The 19,821-nt window shown below is 36.3% G+C and overlaps 1 long non-coding RNA gene and 1 pseudogene across 1 annotated transcript; one reads left to right on the forward strand and one right to left on the reverse strand.

Annotated features, from left to right (window-relative positions):
• Positions 1–1,819: 1,819 nt before the first annotated feature.
• On the reverse strand, positions 1,820–2,495 carry LOC116106173. The gene is made up of 4 exons (XR_004124285.1): positions 2,305–2,495; positions 2,146–2,220; positions 1,989–2,062; positions 1,820–1,896 (listed from the first exon to the last, which is right to left on the reverse strand). It is a non-coding gene; the product is annotated as an uncharacterized LOC116106173 (long non-coding RNA).
• Positions 2,496–6,159: 3,664 nt separating this feature from the next.
• On the forward strand, positions 6,160–18,306 carry LOC116106108 (annotated as a pseudogene).
• Positions 18,307–19,821: the final 1,515 nt, after the last annotated feature.

Here is a 19,821-nt window from a genome sequence, read left to right on the forward strand (position 1 = left end):
AAACTTTTCAACGATAATGTTTTTTATAGCTAAAATTCTACATCGAAATATAATCATCGTCGCCCATTTTATAATATATGATTAAATAATTTTAATTTATTTGACATTTAAAATTTAATTCTAAAACATAAACATTAATTTGTAAATGTATTAATTGAAATCACACAAAATATATCAAACCAAATATATTATAAAACTATATAAGTTTTTTTCAAATAAAAAGTTAACTAAATTGTAATATTCAACAAAAGTAACAACTGAAAACTCAAATTTTTGCAGGTGGTGGAGGATCTGGTGGAAATTGGCCTGGAAATGTTTTGTGAGCCATCAGAACAAAAACCTATATTAACTGAGATGAACTGCTGCATTTTCTCCATCATTTGCCTATATTGACAAATTCTTCCCCTATGCCTCGTAGTTTCTTGCACCTCCTCACACAAGTGTGTGAATTCCTCTAAACTTCTTGATTGGCTCGCCTTGAAGTCTTAGAAGATGTAGGTGGTTTTGACCATAACCCAATCCACGATTTGTTCCTACAAATATATATATGTACATACACACAATATATATAATTAAAATAATATAATTTTAAAATTAAAAATTAAAAGGTATTAGGTTATAATATAAAAATATAATCAACTTTTATACAGAAAAAAAAAAATGAAATACACTACATAATACTTACATATCGAACCTTGGCTTCGTCATTTTAAGTATTTCTTTTACTGCTAAAATGTGTCGGAATAAATGCACCTCCCCTTAGAGTTGCCTTAAGAAAGATCCTAATATTCAAAAAAAAAACAAATAAAAGATATTAATATTAAAAAAAAAACAATAAATACAATTACAACAATACATTAAATAAAAAATTATTCAAAAATAATATTTCAAACCTTTGAATTATTTGTTCGGTGAAAAACGATTATCGAAATAACCCTACCCATAAGCTAATTCAGGTACTCAAGGACTAAAGGATCATTCAAATCAATATCAAACTTTGTCTACCAAAAAAACAAATTCAATATATTAGTAATTAATAAAATAAAAACAGTTTACCAATGACGAGCATAATCATTTTTTATCATCAAGGTCAATCTTCTTGCTCCAAACAAATCTAAGTCAGTTTCTTTCACTAACACTAACTAACAAAGAACATCACAAACAAATCTGAAAGATTAAAAACAAAAATTAATCAAAAACCAAAATTGCCTCAGCCATCTCAACATTTCCAGCGGTTTCAAACAAGCCAGGGAGCTGGGCACTGTCATTTGATGTCCCTTCTTCATGCCATATAAGCACTTCACAATTTAGTATTCAAACTCATTCTATTACCTGAACTGCTCACGGTATAGCTAAACAGCCTTGGCATGTGACAGTAACGTTGTGCATAACATTGAGGGGCTCACATCAGAGTTGCCAGCAAACAATGTCCAAATGGTGCTGACAGTGAGCTGGAGGGTACCATCCCCTAACATATCCCATTACGCTACAGGCTCGGCTCGTTGATGGTTGCCCAACTCTTAACTCCATCACCAAAATTCTCAAAGCATATTTTGGCAAAAGTACGAAATCTTCAGAACACTGAAATCACATACTGTACCAACAAAACTGATTCTCATACACTAATGAACATGAAAGGGATTAGGATCTTAGAGCAACCAGGTATTGCATCTTAAAAGCAAAACGGAAGAAAACCCCTTTAGAGAATGGTGAACTTAGTTCCTAGGCATATATTCAGAACTATTGAAAATAGAGTCGAGCATTTTTTTTTTAGGGAAAGAAAAGCTTATAGAGTGTGACAGAAGTTAAATGAATTAGAGGCTGAGCCAAGACCCATATCTCTCTCCTAGTTCTTGTGGTAAGCCAAATGGAATATGGTCACAAACGGCTCAATTCCTGCATTAACCAAAATTCATATTCGTCATCTTCAAATTTGTAAAAAAAAAAACCCTAGTGCTTAAGTTATAGATTCATTGAAAAGATATTACCTCTGAGCAAGAGATGGTCTATAATATTATTATAAGACATGATTCCACTTGGATAACTTCACCAAGTCTGCCTTCTGTTACAGCTCAGGAACATTACATCAGTAGTTAATATTAATCTCACTACATTAACATTCATTAATTGCTACTAAAGACATACTTGGTAAAATTCTAACCCATGAAATTGAGAACCGGTATGCATTTACACCAAGTGATGCATAATCTCAATATCTTCCTGTGAAAATAAATAAGAAATTCATATATGTTGAATAGAATTGTTGCAGGTAATAAAAATTAGTAAATTTAACCATTCATTAACCAAGAATCGGTGGTAATGATCATCAGCCACATCTCTATTATCATTAATTCTTTAATTGACGAATCTGTTCAAGCGATTCTTGAGTTCAATCGGCTCCTTCTTCGAATACGACGCGATATAGAAGTGATGTAATTGCCCAAAAGGAGAAGTGACGGATTCAGGGCAGAAATTGGAGAAGATGGCGGCCGGAGTGGAGAAGTGGATCCGCAACGGCGTCGTCGGTGGTAGGGTTTTGTGGTTTGGCGATTTTCGATGCCAAGTGACGAGGACTGTAGATTTAGGAGTTAATATTTTTTTAACTTTTTTTACTTGTAAGGGTTCACACTTTTTCCATTTGGGGCAAATTCTTTTTTTTTTTTTTTTTTTTTAAACCGGTTTGGGTTTTTGAGATTCTCTTCAATTTTAGATTATAATCTTAATTTAAATTTTTCTTTTTTAATTTTAACGAAAATTGTTACTTTTTTTTTAATAAAATCAAGAATTTGGTTTTTCTCTATTTCTATCGACCAAACCAAACCAGTTTTTCGGATAACTAGAAAACCACTTCATCCCATTTTGGATTGGTTTCTACATTTTTCTAAGCATCCCTACATTTGGGTGTTGGGGATACGCCTCACAATAACTCACCGAAGTTAACAAACTCCATGGAATAGGTACAGAGTCACTGACCAATCGCGTCTACTAAACGGGAGTCGTACAATGAGAACTTTTTTGTTCAATGTCGGAAATAGGTCGACTATAGGGTTTGCAAAAATGAGTGAAATAGGGGATAAGAATAGTTTTAAGGAAAAAACTGTGAGAAATGTGAATGAAAATTGGTGGCAAAAAATGGGCGGGAAAAGTTTTAGGCATTTTTTTTTTTTTTTTTTTTTTTGTTTTTTTATATACACCAAATAATCCTAAGTAATTGCTAGTTTCATTTTAATTAGTAGCATGTCCTCAGTAATCCTAATTACCCAAGAAATCCTAAAGTAATAATTTTACTCAATGTAAATAAATAGTGGTAATTTTTCCTACCCTAGTGTATATATAGACAATTAAAATACTGTAACCACAAATAGATAATGTTATCTTATGATAGACCATTTTCTCGAGTTTTATATGTATCACATTCTTATGATTTGAATACCTGCATCCACTTTTTAAAGAACCGAACCGTACCTATTGGTCGGCCCAATCGAATTGGAACCCGGTACCTTTAATAGTCTGGTTCTCTCTCTAAAAACCAGAATACACGTCAGCCTGGTTTTCATTTGATGTTGAAGTTAATGAACAAGAGAACTTCGTAGGGTGGATGTGGAACCAAGGTTGTTCAATTTGTGGAGCCAAGTGGTAGAGTTAGTGATGAGATACCAGTTTCATAAATGATAATAGTGAAAATGATGAGTAATGAAAGTGAAGATGTATAAGTTGAAGATGATATTGAGATTATAATATTATTATTGTCATCCAAATTTAATTTGCATAATTGTGATTTGATTTTTTCTTATGCATTATTTTGATTTGTTTGTTTATATTATTAATTTAATGTACTAAATTTAATATTTAAATATAAACATTAAATAATATTATAAATTTATATATAATATTATAACAAAATAAAAAAATAATATTAACAATAAATTAATAATAATAACAATAATAAATAATAATGATTCTAAACAGCAACAAACAAGTATCAAACTTAAGCTGCTAATAGTGGAACTTGAAACACATTTAGCCATTTGCTTTTCGTATTTCACAAACTAAATAATAATAATAATAATTTTGATTTCTTTTATTAATTACTGATTAGTTTTACGTTTTCAGTTATTGTCATATAAATATAAAATTATATTAAAAATTAATTCAACAAACTAATGGCAATGATTTAAGAAATTAACACCAAATTTCTTTCATGACAAAACATAGATTGCGTTGCAAAACGTTTTAGCATTGTTTTTATATTTGCTTTGCCAAAAACGTTTCTCGACGAATCATTTGTTGCGTAGCCAGATGAATTTGCGTCGTTTTTAATATTTTCGTCACCAAAAACGTTTCCCAACGAACAATTTGTTGCGAGCCAGATGAATTCTACGTCATATTTTATATTTTCGTTGCTAAAACCATTCTTGACGCATAATTTTGCGTAGCTAAATGGATTTTACATCGTTGTTTATATTTTCGTCACCAACCACGTTTCCCAATGCCACAATTTGTTGCGTACCCGATGGATTTTGAGTCATTTTTTATATTTTCGTCCCAAAAAAACGTTTCCCGATGCACAATTCTTGCATAGCCAAATGGATTATGCTTTGTTTTTTAATTTTTCGTCGCCAAAAAGGTATTACGACTACCTTTGTTGAGTAGCTAAACTTCGTTGGCGTCGCTTTATATGTTCGTCGCCAAAAACATTTTATGGCGCCATGCATTTGCGTTGTTAAATACTTTTGGCTACTTTTTGTATTATTTTCATCTCTTAAAAGTATCCACGACGACATATAGTTACATTGCGAAAAAACTAGGCGTCGTTTTTTTTATTTCGTCGACAAAAACATTGTATGACGAATTATGTCGTCGCTAAGTCCGTCGCCAATTTGCTCCCCGCCATATCGTGGGAGTATTAGAAAGTCCACGAAACTATTGGCAACCAATTTCATATTTCGTCGCTAATAGTTACTTTTGGCGACAATTTTTGAAACCGTCGCTAACAAAATTGTAGCTAAAAGCCTTTTTTGTTGTAGTGGTGGAAATGGCCAAAGACAAACTCTTGTGCCACATTGGAGATGAAAAGGATGATTAATTTCAACCCCACTATGGGAGAGGATAGTGGTTTAGGCCCCTTCTGTAGCTAAAGGCTTCTTGGTTAACTCGGCTTATAATGAAATTAGGGCGAGGAAGACTAAGGTTGATTGGGGCCATCTTGTGTGGTTTCTGAAATCTTTCCCTAGACATGCTTTGATCCTTTGGATGGCCATCTAGGGGAAGCTCAACACCAAGGACAAATTGGAGAGGTATGGTATCTCTCAAAACTCTTGTTATAGTTTTTGCAATTCGGCCCGTGACTCAGTGTACCATCTTTTCTTCTGTATGGTATCTCTCAAAACTCTTGTTGTAGTTTTTGCAATTCAGCCAGTGACTCAATGTACCATCGTTTCTTCTCATGTAACTTTACTAAGTCCATTTGGTGCTGGGTTCTTGATATAAACTCTATGGTTTATGGGGGAGTGTCTTGGAGTGACTATATCAAGGGCTTGTCCCTTAATTGGAAGAGGAATAAATTGAAGTATGCCTTAAGGAAGTTGTGTTTGGGTGCTTTCGTCCATTGGACTTTGAGGGAAAGAAACAATAGAGTGTTTTGGTGTGGAGTACAATGATGCAACTTCAATCATTACTATGATTAAGTTAATTGTGAGGGATAGAGCTATGGATCTTACGAAGATGAAGAGAACCATTAGTAATAGGAGTCTTGCTCAGAATTGGGGGTTACCAATGTGCATTTTTAAAGGGTGAATATTTGTTGGTTGTCTTTGTTTTGGTGATGGCTGTCTTGCGTATGTTTTGGAGATCGTCTTGTATAGGCTTGTTTTGTCTTAACCTAGGGTTTGTCTTGTGATAGGATGTGCATTGAGAGATAGTGTCATGCGTAGCTCGTTTATCTTGGTTAGACTTTTGTTTTTTATTCTCCTGGGGGTTTGTCCTATGGTAGGCTGGTTGCTTATATAGGCTTCTTTGTACATTCTTTTTCTTTTTCTTTTTAAAGCTTAATTACCTCACGAAAAAAAAAAAAAAAAAATTGATCAATGATATTTATATTAGATGACAATTTCAAGACTCAATTATGACGAACAAAATTAAGATGAAGGAACACACGAGATGGGATCATGTCCACGAGTATAACTAGTAACAAGTGTGTGTATATTGTATACTGTTGGAGTTGTCGACCACTTCAACAATAAGAGGCCATGCAGACGCATTCGAGAGTTTCTCTAAATAATTAATTACTAACTGGGTTTAGGCTTAGGAAAATAGATCTTTGTAATACTAGGTTTTACTCTTTGAACCTAATATATAAAATTATTATTTTTTTCTCTTGTATGAGTGTGACAGCAAATCATAGGGCAAATACATTCAGTAATAAGAGAGGTGAGACAGTATTTCAATAATATCGACTTGGCTGAACGTAACCTGTTAATTGGATGAACTAGGATAAATCGTGCGAAATTTTTGTTCTCTGTACTTGTGTATGTTTACTTGTTTTGGTTTCGTATTACTTTAGATTGTTTCATATACTATATTTTCTTTATAAACCGAAGATAAAAAAGTCACTTAAAGCATCTCCAAATAACTCTTTATATGACTCAAACTCTTTATCATAAAGAGTTTATACATAGAAACAAAAGTCACTTAGACTCTTTATTTTTTAAATATAAATTAAAGGAGTGAGTTTGACTCTCCACATCTAAAGAATTACATTTCATTCTCTATCATAATTTTAATTAATAAATTATAAGTTTTTATATATTTTAATTATTAATTTTCTCTCCTATTTATTAAGTCTAATTTAAGGAGTTCATTGGATTTGAATAAAAATTTTATTCTTTATATTTAGAAATTAACGAAGATATTTTTTATTTATATGAAATGTGCTATTTAAAATAAAGAGCACGAAAGATGCTCCTATCAAGTTAACAGAATTTTATAACAAATTTTATCATAATGAGGTCCAAAGACCAATTTCCCTGTTACAGCAATACCCTATATTTAGCAAATGCATAAAATATTAAATACAATGTATTTCCCAGACCCATACATTGAATGATATAATTAGTGTATTACTATATAAACTTATATACAACGTAATTGGTAGATAAAATCCTCTTAGCAAGTAATTAATTAATTAGAAATTACATTGTATCTGATAACATGACAGACATGAACTGATTAACTTCATTTCCTTGTAAGGTTATATGTAACCAGATCCCTTTTCTTTTTTTTTTTTCATTAATGTTGATAATTCTAATCTTTCTCAGGTGGACTTTGTATGGTGTATCAATAAGAAGACACTATACTAGTCGAGATTTCTGCAAGTGTCACTCATCATAAAGAGGTGACGATTCCGGAGAAAACAACTAGCCCAAAACAAAGCTTTATTTTTTAATTAATTAGCCATTATCGTTTTCGTTTCTTCTTCTCTTTGCTTATGAATATGCGACTGAAATTCCTCAGCTTCGCGTTTTCCTTTTCCCATTTTTGGCTTATGGCCACATGATACCGACTGTGGACATGGCGAAGCTATTCGGAACACGAGGGATGAAGTCTACCATAAATCACCACTCCAGCTAATATGCCTCACATCTTAAAATCTTTTCAGAGAAGCAAGGATTTGAGCATCAAAATTGATATCATGACCATCAAATTTCCCTATTGAACGAAATAGAGGCAACAACAGGAACAAAATATAACAGTAAAACAAATCAAATAGTAAACAAAGAAAATAATACGCGCAATTTACTTGGTTCATCCAATGTGGGCTACGTCCAGTTAAGTCAATATTATTGTAATATGTCTCACCTCTCTCGTTTATAATGAATGAATTGTCTTATGATTTGTTATTACTCACATAACAAGAGAAAAATATGTTTATATACTAAGTTTAAGAGACTAAACCTAGTTTTACAAGGATTCCTATTCCTGAACCCAACCCAATAAAAAATTAATAACTTAAAAGAAATCTTACAACGATTATACATGGAAAAGCCCAAAACCGCCAACGGGCTCGGGGGCGTTGCCCCTGCGACCTCCGCCCGCTCACCAGGGAGCAGGTAGGAGCGGACCCAGGCCCCTTGAGGGTAGGCCCAGGCCTGCCCTCAACTTTAAAAAAAATTTGAAAAGTTTTTTTAAAGGGTAAAAAAACAAAAAAAAAAGTAAAAAATTTAAAAATTTAAAAATTAAAAAGTTAGGTTTTGTCTTTTTTATATTCAAGTTTTTCTTCCCCAATTGCCAACTTCCCTTTTACATGCGGATCTGGATTTGGAGTGATTGTAATTCATCTTTTTGTAAACCTTTGAGTATTTTATTTTTGTTAGAGTTGTGATTGAACTTTAAATTTGTGTATAATATTTTTGGTGGATTTGTGGTTGTTGTAAATGATAATCCTATTTTTCCCTATGATTTTGCATTGAATTTCGATAGGATTTAGGATACTTCTCATACAATTTGAGCCATAATTGCTATCTAATTCTATTAATTTGTCTTTGCAGGCCTAAACGATGATTTTGAGCATAAATGACAGTTTTGAGCGTAAATTATGTAACTTGAGCTTCGAAATTCAGAATAACCTGATTTTAGAAGCTTTGGAAAGCTAAGAAACAGAGCTACAACTTTCATGTTTTGGGTTTTTCCTAATTCTGACTGGACAAGGGTGAAAACTTGGCTTGAAATCGTAAACAGTATGTTGGAAACCGAAGAAAAACGTCTTTGGACGTGCTTTAGTATTTCTGCCATAACTTGAGCTGTAGACCTCGAATTGTGCTGATTCTTAAACTAGTAAAAACATAATTTAAAGGGCTACAATTCATATGTTTAAAACTTTTCTATATTCAGACTCTTTCATGCTCAAATTTGGCCCAAAATATTCTCGCCGCGGTAAGGAAAAAGCTTCACCGCGGCGAAACTGCGTCAGATGTGAAAAATAAAACAACGCTTTTTGGCTTGCTAGGGCTTGGTCCTTAAGTGAAAGAGGTATAAATTAGCACAAAAATGAAAGAAAAATGGTCTTGGTTTGTCATTTGGAAGGTAGCTCTTGAAAGGAGAAGATTATTGAAGATTTGGGCTTCAAATTAGAGAAGATTTCTCCATCTTTTGCTTGTTTTTCAATGATGAATCTTGATTCAGTTTGTTTTTGTTATTTTGTTTTGTTTTTGAGTATGAACTGAGTTGTTTAGCTAGGGTTTGATGTAACCTTGATACAATGATTCAAATTTTTATGAATTGATTTATTTTGAGTTTTAATTTCATGATTGAGTGTTTATCTCTTTGTTTAATGACTTTTGGATGCTTGATCACCATTCAAATGTGTGTTGTTCACAATGAGACTGAGAAGTGATTTGTAATTGTGCCTCTTAGGATAATTACCGTAGATTAAGCAAACACTAGAGATAGGTTTAGTGATTTATGAAATCTAGATAGAATTCCATAAAGCTTAAAAGACTTTGAACTATTAATCTTCATTTTTTTGGATGCGGAAGCTTAGTAGGGATAAGTAGGAAAATATAGCCTGAGAAGGTATGTTTTACAACTTAGGGAATTCGATTTTCAATCAAGGAATTAGAACTTGGGTAATAGATTCTATGATTTGGGTTAGCGTATCTAGGTGAAATTAACACCCTAGCATTTTTTTTAACATTTTGTTTAATTAGTTAAGTTGTTGGGTTTTGCTTTAATTTCATTATAATTCATTTATATTTTTTTAAATTGTATTTAGTTCATTAATTTTCCATCAATCCAATTTATTGTTGCTTCAATTAGGATTTAAATTAGAGAAATCGGTACTTAGTAACACTATCCTCGTGGAAACGATATTCTACTTATCACTTTATTACTTTTTGCGACTAGTGTACTTGTTACATTTGCATGTTTGTCAAAAGTACGCATCAGTAAACTCTTTTGATTATATTGGATTTAAGTTGATCGTTAGGTTCCCGTGGTCTTTTTATCTCTTCAGATTGAAGAGGTTTTTCTACGTAACAATTTTCTTGTGTTTCTTTGTGAATTGGATGTTATTTTCTTATGTTTTCACTAGTTGATTGGCAAACAATGGCGGAGCGAGGGCCCCTCCCCACCCCCGGGCAAAAATCCTGGGTCTGCCACTAGGAGCAGAGCACCCGTCCACTGACCGGACAGCGGGGACCCCCGAAGGATCTGCGTTACCCATTAATGCTGAAGTAGGCAACAACTCCAACACCTAGTAGAGGCTGGTTTGCCTGAGGGATGTGAAAATATTGACACAGTTAGTACTGGCGATAATGCGAGCATGGAAATGACGATGAAGTTTTTCAAGGCCAGACTTTGCTCCGGGAGCCTCTTGAGGTGCTATTGGGAGAATGTAAACCGGACTGCCTGGTGGCGGATATGTTCTTTCCGTGGGCACTGATGTTGCAGCCAAATTTGGGATTCCGGCTGGTGTTTCATGGTACTAGTTTCTTCTCTTGTGTGTGCATCGACTGTGGATGGAGTATGAGCCATACAAGAAAGTTTCGTCAGGTGGAACAATTTATGGTGCCTAATCTTCCTGGTGATATAAAGTTGACAAAAAAGCAATTGCCGGATTTTATGACCCGAGATGTTGAAACCGACTTCACTAGACTATTGAAACAGTGAAAGAATCGGAAGTAAAGAGCTTCGGTGTTGTTGTCAACAGCTTTTACGAGCTTGAGTAGGCTTATGCTGATCATACAGGAAGGTTTGGAAGGAGGGCATGGTGTTGAAAAATGGCTTTAGCAAAATCATATGGGGTAGAAATGATAATGGAGAATTCTTTAAGGACCCAAATCATTGTTATTAGGCATCTAAGTTGTATTCCATTATACTTCTTTTGTTTAGGGTTCTTTCTTTAAGTACCCTTTAATTTGTAAGTTTTGTTGTATCTCCCCTTTTGGGTATTTGTTTGATTGCCCAAAAGTTTGTAATGTTTGGAGATAGTGGAGTTTTCTTTTGCAGCGCCCGAGGACGTAGGTTTCAATACCGAACCTTGTTAATTCCTGTATCTTTATTTTGCATTAATTTGGCAATTTATTTATGCTTTACTACTGTTATTATTATATTCAATAAGCTAGCATTAGAATTTATGTTCCGTTCCATAACAATTGGTACAGAGCCTAGTTTAGGACAGTGAGTAGCTATTTGTGGTTATATGCATGTCTAGGAAAATTCTGTCAAAAAGAGATAAAAGTCTAAGGAGACTAGATTTTAAGTGGGACCATTTGTGACCCCTCCATTGTTCCTGGGAATTTTTGGTGCGTATTTAATCATTCAGCACTTACTACTACCTAGGGCTATGTTGATTTGTTGGTTAGCTATTGAATATAATAATTGTGGAGCTTGGTTATTGTGAATTTTGTTTACCAGCCAATTGAGTAAGGCATAAATGGCATCATCGTCCGAGGATTCATCATCTGAGGTATCACCGTCCGCGGCACCACCATTTGTACCAGTAAAGATGATAAAGTTTCAAATGCAAAAATTGATGTTGAAAAATTGATGGTCAAAATAACTTTGGCTTGTGGCAGAGTGAGATAATGGATAGCTTGTATCAGTAGGATCTAGATATGTTCTGGAGGAAGAAAAACCGAAGATGTCTATGAGAAAGACTGGGTGAGGTTGAATGTAAAGCACGTGGGATGATTCGCTCATGTCTTTGTGGAGAGCAGAAATATCCATTCATGAAAGAGACGTCTGCAAATAAGTTATGGAAGGCGCTGGAAAACAAATGCATGAAGAGAAGTAATGAGAATCGGCTCTATTTGATGAAAAGATGTTTCGTCTTCAGTTGAGACCGGTACAAATATCAGTAGCCATATTGATACATTTAACAGATTAATTGCTGATTTGTTAAATTTGGATGAAACATTCAAAGATGAATTAAGGCTATGTTGTAATTGGACTCTTCCGGATGAGTTGGACTATCGGTATACTTCTTCATGGGAAAGAAAAATGTCCTTTGAAGAAGTTTGTTCTGTCTTGTCCAATCATGAAATTCGGAAGAAGGATCAGAAGGAGAATAGATATGAGTTAACAGAAGCTCTTGTAGCAAGAGGGGGGAGTCAAAATCAGAGTCGTAAGAAAGAAGAAGAGGAAGATCTCGTTCAAAGGGAAAACTCAATAGGGATCAATGTGCCTTTTGTCGTGAGAAAGGGCATTGGAAGAAAGATTGTCCGAAGTTGCAAAAGAAAGAGGGCAAAGTTGCTTCTGATGCATACGTTTTGAGCGTGAAGAGGATGAGTCAGATTTCTGTCTAGTTAGCTTACCATCCACCTCTGGACGTCATGAGTGGGTTATGGATTCAGGTTGTACCTATCATATGTGTCGCCACAAGAAGTGGTTCTTTAATTTTGAAGAACTTGATAGTGGAGTTGTTTATATGGGCATGATGATGCTTGTAAACAACTGGGATAGGTTCAATTCGGTTGAAGAATCATGATGGCTAACTAGAACTCTGACAGATGTTTGGTATGTACCGAAGTTGATAAAGAATCTCATCTTTTGGGAGCCTTGGAATCTAAAGCTTCACAGTGAATATGCGAGATGGAATTCTAAAAGTTTCTTCAGGTGCTTTATGGTAATGAAAGGCACGAGGAGAAACAACTTGTATTACTATAATGGTAGTACAGTTATTGAAACGATAGCTACAGTCGTGCAGATGATGAGATCAGAAATGTCAAGTGTGGCATATGCGTTTGGGGCATGCAGGTGAAAAAGCCTTACTTAGTTTGGTGAATCAAGGCTTATTGAAAGGTGCAAAGACCTGTAAGCTGGATTTTTGTGAGCATTGTGTTCTGGAAAACAGACAAGAGTGAAATCGGCACCGCAATCCATAATACTAAGAGTATTTTGGATTATGTTCATTCTGATGTGTGGGGACCTACCAAAACAACATCTTGGGAGGTATGCACTATTTTGTCACTTTGTAGATGATCTTTCCAGAAGAGTTTGGGTGTATGTGATAAAAACTAAAGATAACGTACTTGGTGTTTCCTTAAACGGAAAAAGTGATTGAAACTCAGACTGGCAGAAAGATCAAGCAGCTACGTACAGATAATGTGTTAGGAACGACCGGTTGCGCAGCGGAAAACAAAAATTTTACAACCAGGATCGTTCCTTAGAACCAAAATCAAGGCACAGATTTACAGTTTATGCATAATATAAGAATCTGCGGAAAAATAAATCCAAAGGTTTGAGAAACCATACCCAGTTGGAGGCTCCACCAATATTGCCTTTGAAGTGTTTGCTACCGATCCAAGTGTAGGATCGAACCAAGAAGTCCACATGAAGACAACCACCAAGAACAAGGAGGGATTTGGTACCTCCTTGCCTTAAGAAACAAGAAGAAAATGAGTATTTTATTTTTCAATCAAAAGTGAAAGTGAATGTGGGAGAGTCTCCAAAAGGCTGCTATGTGTTATGTGTGTTTTCTTTTTCTATCAAAAGCAAATCTAAATCATTGTTAAATCACAAACACTATTCCTTTTATAGGCAAACCAAGTTGCCCTATTCCCACATGGAATGGGCTTGGGCTCCAACCCAAACACCCCATGTTGCCAAACACTCCCAATTAGTATTTTAATTTAATTCATCATTATCTTAATTAAAATCAATAATATTTAATTAACATTAACAATAATGAGATTTAATTAAATATGTGCGAACAAACATTAACCGTAATTTCACTTATTTAATTTTTAACAAATTAATAAAAGGCTACGACCTCAGAAATTTAATTGCACGTGAAATTACCAAAATACCCTTTCGCTAAAAAGATGAAAACGCCTCTTCTTCTTGGCTCTTAAATTATCTTCTATGTGTGTGACCATAGGCTCCTCATCATACCGGTAGTGTATAGCATCGCGATTAACACCAATTAATCGTCATAATACACAGACCAAGATTGGCCCCTAGCAAGGATCAGGCCACCCGATAGATTCGGATTCAGCAAAGTACTACCTGTCAACGATATGGTACCGTACAATACGATCCTTTCATCATACGTTATCTTGACGAGACGAAGGCATAGAAATAGGTCAACCTTCGGTACTCTTGATATTATATATTCAGTTTCTGGACCAATGACCCGTATTACAATCTGGATAGGCACAACTCAATCCCATGTGGCCACAGTTTAGTGTCATGCCATATACTGAATTGCACCGTGAGATAACTTCTCCCGTACCCGGGAGTGATGAATCCTTTGTCAATCACCATAGTCTTGATACACTCCTTGATATAGCCAATCACCACCGTATGACAGCTCTGAATAGAACTGCGTTAGGCTAGTATCAAAGTACCAATCGGTGCACAAGGCGCTCCGGTGATCTCAAGTCTAAGGATCACATGCACACCATTCGTTAGAGGATTTGTTCCATAGACATGGGGTTACCATCCATATGGAATCCTCTGGTGGGTCAGTCCAGTGAACTTGCTGCGGTATATCGCCTAACAAGCACCCATGTGTTGCACCAGGTGTCACCAAACAACCTTGACAAGTGAGATCAGTACTGCCCGACAGGGTCGTTCAACACTATGATCGCTTACCGTATTATCTGTGCCCTTACTTCAGAATAATATGGGCTACGGACGTTTTTAGAATGGCCACCAATGTGCTCATAGGGTTCTCACTATCAAGATTTGAAACACTTGATACCTCGTCACGGTTCTACCATTCTAAGGAATATATCAATACATATGCAATAATAATGATACGCGATATAGAATAAAATGCCTTTATTATTGATTAATGAACATTATTACAAAGAGCAATTCCACAATAATTGATGGCTCTAGGGACTCTACTCTAAACATAATGGTGGGGAGTATTGTAGTGATCCGTTTTGAAAGTTTGCCAAGATGAAGGAATAGTACGTCACTTACAGTAAGAAATACACCACAACAGAATGGGGTAGCAGAACGCAGAATCAAACTATACTGGAGAAAGTTCGGTGTATGTTGTCCAATTGGGTTGGGCAAAGAGTTTTGGGCTGAGGCAGTTATATATGCTGTCATCTGATTAATCGTCTACCATCAACTGTAATTGAAGGACAAGAGACGTCGATTGAGGATGGCTGGAAAACCTGTTTCTGATTATGATCTTTATGTTTTTGGTTCCATTGCTTATTATCATGTAAAGAGTCTAAGTTAGACCTAGAGCAAAGAAAGCAGATTATGGGATTACCTCAGGTGTGAAAGGATACCGTCTTGGTGTCCAAGTTCAAAGAAAATACTGTTTAGAGGGATGTGACATTTGAGAGTCTTCTATGTTAGAACAGAAAACAGGAAGCCAGATGAAGGTTTTCAGTACTCGCAACAGGTGGAGCATACTCAGCAGCAGGTGGAGTTTGAAACAACATCAGTGCCCAATGGAAATGAGACTCCTATCATAGAAAGGTTCATTGGAGATAAAGAGAAGGATTCTTCCAAGAACGTCAACAAGAATCCATTGCGTTAATAGGCCAAGACGAAAAATTCGCAAGTGCTTGTTTTGCTGATACGGTGGCCTATGCACTCCCAATTGAAGATGGTGAAGTTCCTCCACTTATAATGAAGTAGCTAGCAGTTCGAAAATGGTAAGTGGGGAAAGCCATGAAAGAAGAGATGCAGTCTCTCTATAAGAATGAAACTTGGGAGGGTGTAATTACCAAAGAATAAGAAGGCAATTGGATGCAAATGGGTATATGCAAGAAGGAAGGATTTCCGAATTTGAAAGACATCCGATACAAGGCAAGGTTGGTGGCGAAAGACTACGCTCAGAAGGAAGGAATAGATTTCAATGAGGTATTTTCTCTAGTTGTTAAGCATTCTTCCATTAGAATTTTGTTGGCCGGTTGCTCAGATGAATCTTGAACTTGTTCAACTTGATGTGAAAACGCGTTTCTACACGGTGATTGGAAGAGGAAATCTATATGACTCAGCCAGAAGGATTGGATTATTGGGAAGGAAGATTGGTGTTGCAAACTGAAAGATCGCTTATGGTTTGAAAACATCTCCGAGGCAGTGGTACAAGCGATTTGATAGGTTTATGATGGCTCAGGAGTACACAAGAAGCAAATTTGACAACTGTGTGTATTTTCAAAGGCTACAAGGTGATACTCTCATTTATCTACTCTATATGTTGATGATATGTTGATTGCTTCAAATAACGTAGGAGAAATTGAGAAGTTAAAGGCTCAACTAAATCAAGAATTTGAGATAAAAGATTTAGGGGAAGCTAAGAAGATTCTCGGTATGGAGATAATTAGAGATAGAGGAAATGGCAAGGTTTGTTAACACAAAAGCAGTATCTAAAGAAGGTCTACAACGTTTGGCATAACTGAAAGTACAAAACTGTAGTACTCCACTTGCTCCTCATATAAAGCTAGTGCGTCATATTCTCCAAGTACGCATGAAGAACGAGAGTATATGTCAAAAGTTCCATATTCAAATGCGGTTGGTAGCTTGATGTATTCAATGGTGTGTACTAGGCCCAACATTTCACATGCAGTTGGAATTGTGAGCAGGTATATGCATGATCTGGTAAAGGACATTGGCAAGGTGAAGTGGATTTTACGATATATATAGGTACTGTAAACATTGGTTTGGTTTTTGAGGGGAGAAAATTTAGTCAATTCGGTTGTGGCTATGTTGATTCTGATTATGCTGGTGATTTGGATAGCGTCGGTCAACTACTGGATATGATTTACTCTTGTAGAGCTCCAGTAAGTTGGAAATCTTCTTTGCAGTCTACAGTTGCTTTGTCTACTACAGAGGCAGAATACATGGCAGTTACAGAGGTGTGAAGGAAGCTTTGGTTACAAGGGCTATTGGATGAATTGAAAATTAGTTAGAAGAAGATCACATCTATTCTGACAGTCAGAGTGCTATTCACTTAGCAAAGAATCCAATTCCACTTTCGCACCAAGCATAGATGTTCGCTACCACTTTGTGCGGGAAATTATTTTTGAAGGAAGAATCTCATTAGAGAAGATTGGCACTGCTAAGAATCCTGCAGATGTTAACGAAAGTAGTGACAATGATCAAGTTCAATCACTGTTTGAAATGATCAATCTACAGAGTTGATTGTGCTTTTTGGCACATTTGAAGGTGTGCAAAATTTGACAGAAGAATACAAAACTTTGAAGGTTTGCTAATTCGCCAAGGTGGAGATTTGTTGAAAAATAGCTTTTAGCAAAATCATAGGGGTAGAAATGATAAGGAGAATTCTTTAAGGACCCAAATCATTGTTATTAGGCATCCCAAGTTGTAATTCCATTATACTTCTTTTGTTTAGGGTTCTTTCTTTAAGTACCCTTTAGTTTGTAAGTTTTGTTGTATCTCCCCTTTGTTTTGGGTATTTGTTGTATTGCCCAAAGTTTGTAATGTTTTGGAATAGTGGAGTTTTCTTTTGCAGCACCCGAGGACGTAGGTTTCAATACCGAACCTTGTTAATTCCTGGTATTCTTTATTTTTGCATTTAATTTTGGCAATTTATTTATGCTTTACTACTTGTTATTATTATATTCAATAAGCTAGCATTAAAATTTATGTTTCCGTTCCATAAACATGGCATATAGGCTCGTTTCACTATGTAATAGGAATGTAGAAGATAAGGCTTTGAGGGGAAAGCAAGCCTCCATTGATGAACATGAGTGCTTGAAATGGCTAAATTCAAAGAAACCCAATTCGGTTGTTTACATATGTTTGGAAGTATGTCTAACTTTACTTCTGCTCAGTTAATGGAGATTGCAAGGGAATTGAAGCGTCAGGACAGCAATTCATAGGGGTTGTGAGAAAGGCAAGAAAGTTGAAGAAGTAAAAGAAGAATGGTTGCTGAAGGATTTGAGAAGAGAATGGAAGGCAAAGGACTATTATAAGAGGATGGGCAACGTAGGTATTGATTCTGATCATAAAGCGTGGGAGGATTGTTAACACATTGCGCATGGAATTCAAGTCTTGAAGGAATAACTATGGAGTGCCAATGGGACCTGGCCAATGGGGTGGAGCGTTTTACAATGAAAAGCTGGTGACTCAAGTTCTTGAGAGTGGTGTTTGTGTTGGTGCTCAGAAATGGTCTAGAATTGAGGTTGTGGAGATTTAGTGAAAAGGGAAGCGGTAGAAAATGCAGTGAAACAGGTGATGATGGGCGGCGATAAGGCGGACGTTATGAGGAGCGAGTTTAGGCACTTGGAGAGATGGGGGAGAGCTGTTGAAGAAGGGGGTTCATCTAACTCTGACTTGAATGCTTTAGTTAAAGAACTGAGTTTATGCCACCATTGAAACAAAGGAAGAAGTAAGATTATGTAGCAGCGACTTGGACTATTATGGATCCACGAGTATATGGTGTGTTTATTTCTTCTTGTTAATTTGTACTTTTTTTTTTTTTTTAACATTTCCCCTTAAAAAATATGGGGAAAAAAAGAATTAAATCTGAGCTCATAGAAAAACATATAGATGTTAAGCTGCTTCTTTTTTTTTTTTCATGGAATGTAAAATAACCTATTTAACATCTATAAATTTATTGAATTTCAAACTAACTCACACAATAATTATTTAAAAGAGTTTTAGATATTTAAACAACTCTTTTTAACTTATATATAAGCCAAATAAAATAACACTTAGGGTATGTTTGGTGTAGACGTAAAAAACTACCTGTACGGAAGGGGGGTCTGATCCCATGAGGTTGAGGCCGTAGGCACTCCGACGCTTAAGTCAGCAAGGCTGAAAGAGGCTAGTATAGTGAGGGCTAGGGAATAGAAAGGTTACCGGAAGTCTAGTCGGAGACTGTGACTACGGTAGTGATGTAAAGCTCTCAAGTAGGAGCTTCGGGTGTGAAGGTGTAATGTAGTGTAATCTCCCTTTGTGAGAGGGTTGGCCTCTGCTTATATAGTGACTGTCTGGTCTCCCAATCCTGGTAGGAGTAAGAGTCCTAACGTGACTCTGATGCAAACCCTAGAAGAATTAGGGCTGTGGTATGCTCTTTTATCAGCGTCCGGATAGGAAGGTGATTCTAATTAGGAGAGTAACTCCGAGTAGGAAAGTGATCAGGAATAGGAAGGTGACCTTGAATGGGAGATTGATCAAGAGTAGGAAAGTATTCTGAGAGGGTTGTGGGTCATATCGGGATTGGGCCTGGCTTCTTCTTCAGTGTCGGGCCCGTTTTCCTATTTGGGCCAAGGACGATTTTTGGCCCTAACAGTTTGCCCCCCACTCTCTGAGTTAAGAGTTTCTTAAGTCAGAGAGTAAGAAGCGATAGATGGGCGCTCGGTCATCCTTCCGGGATGACCGGTTATTGGTGTAGCTGATCCTGCAGGTGATCTTTGTCCCGGGGTCGTTCGGTATCCATTACCGATCTAGAGTATGCCATCATTAGAGTGGTGTGCCCGATCGATATGAAGGGCCGATGGAATGGACAACGAGGCTTTGGGGGCTCATAAGCTCGTTCGGTACGTCTTGCTGACTGGAGAGTTGAGGTGTTTCTATTGTCGCGGTGACCGCTCGGCGGGCTGGGTCGAATGAACATGAGCGTTAAACTGGATGCTTGCTCGGTCGGGGTACTTGGGTGATCGAGTGGGATGGAATCGGCTCGTTCGACTTGTTGGACCGTAAGACTTAATCTTGTGATTCCACGGTGCTCTTTACTGGATGCCAAAGGGCCAAACAAAATGCGCAAACATTTGACCCATGGTTGCCCACTCGTCCGCTATGGAAGACCGAATGGGTGAGGCCCCTTGGCTTGATCACCTCGAGGGTGAACAAGTGCTAGACTGCTCCTAGCCAATCACCCAGATTTGG

This window comes from Pistacia vera, unplaced genomic scaffold, assembly GCF_008641045.1.
Source record: "Pistacia vera cultivar Batoury unplaced genomic scaffold, PisVer_v2 Contig51, whole genome shotgun sequence".
Taxonomy (NCBI): Eukaryota; Viridiplantae; Streptophyta; class Magnoliopsida; order Sapindales; family Anacardiaceae; genus Pistacia; species Pistacia vera.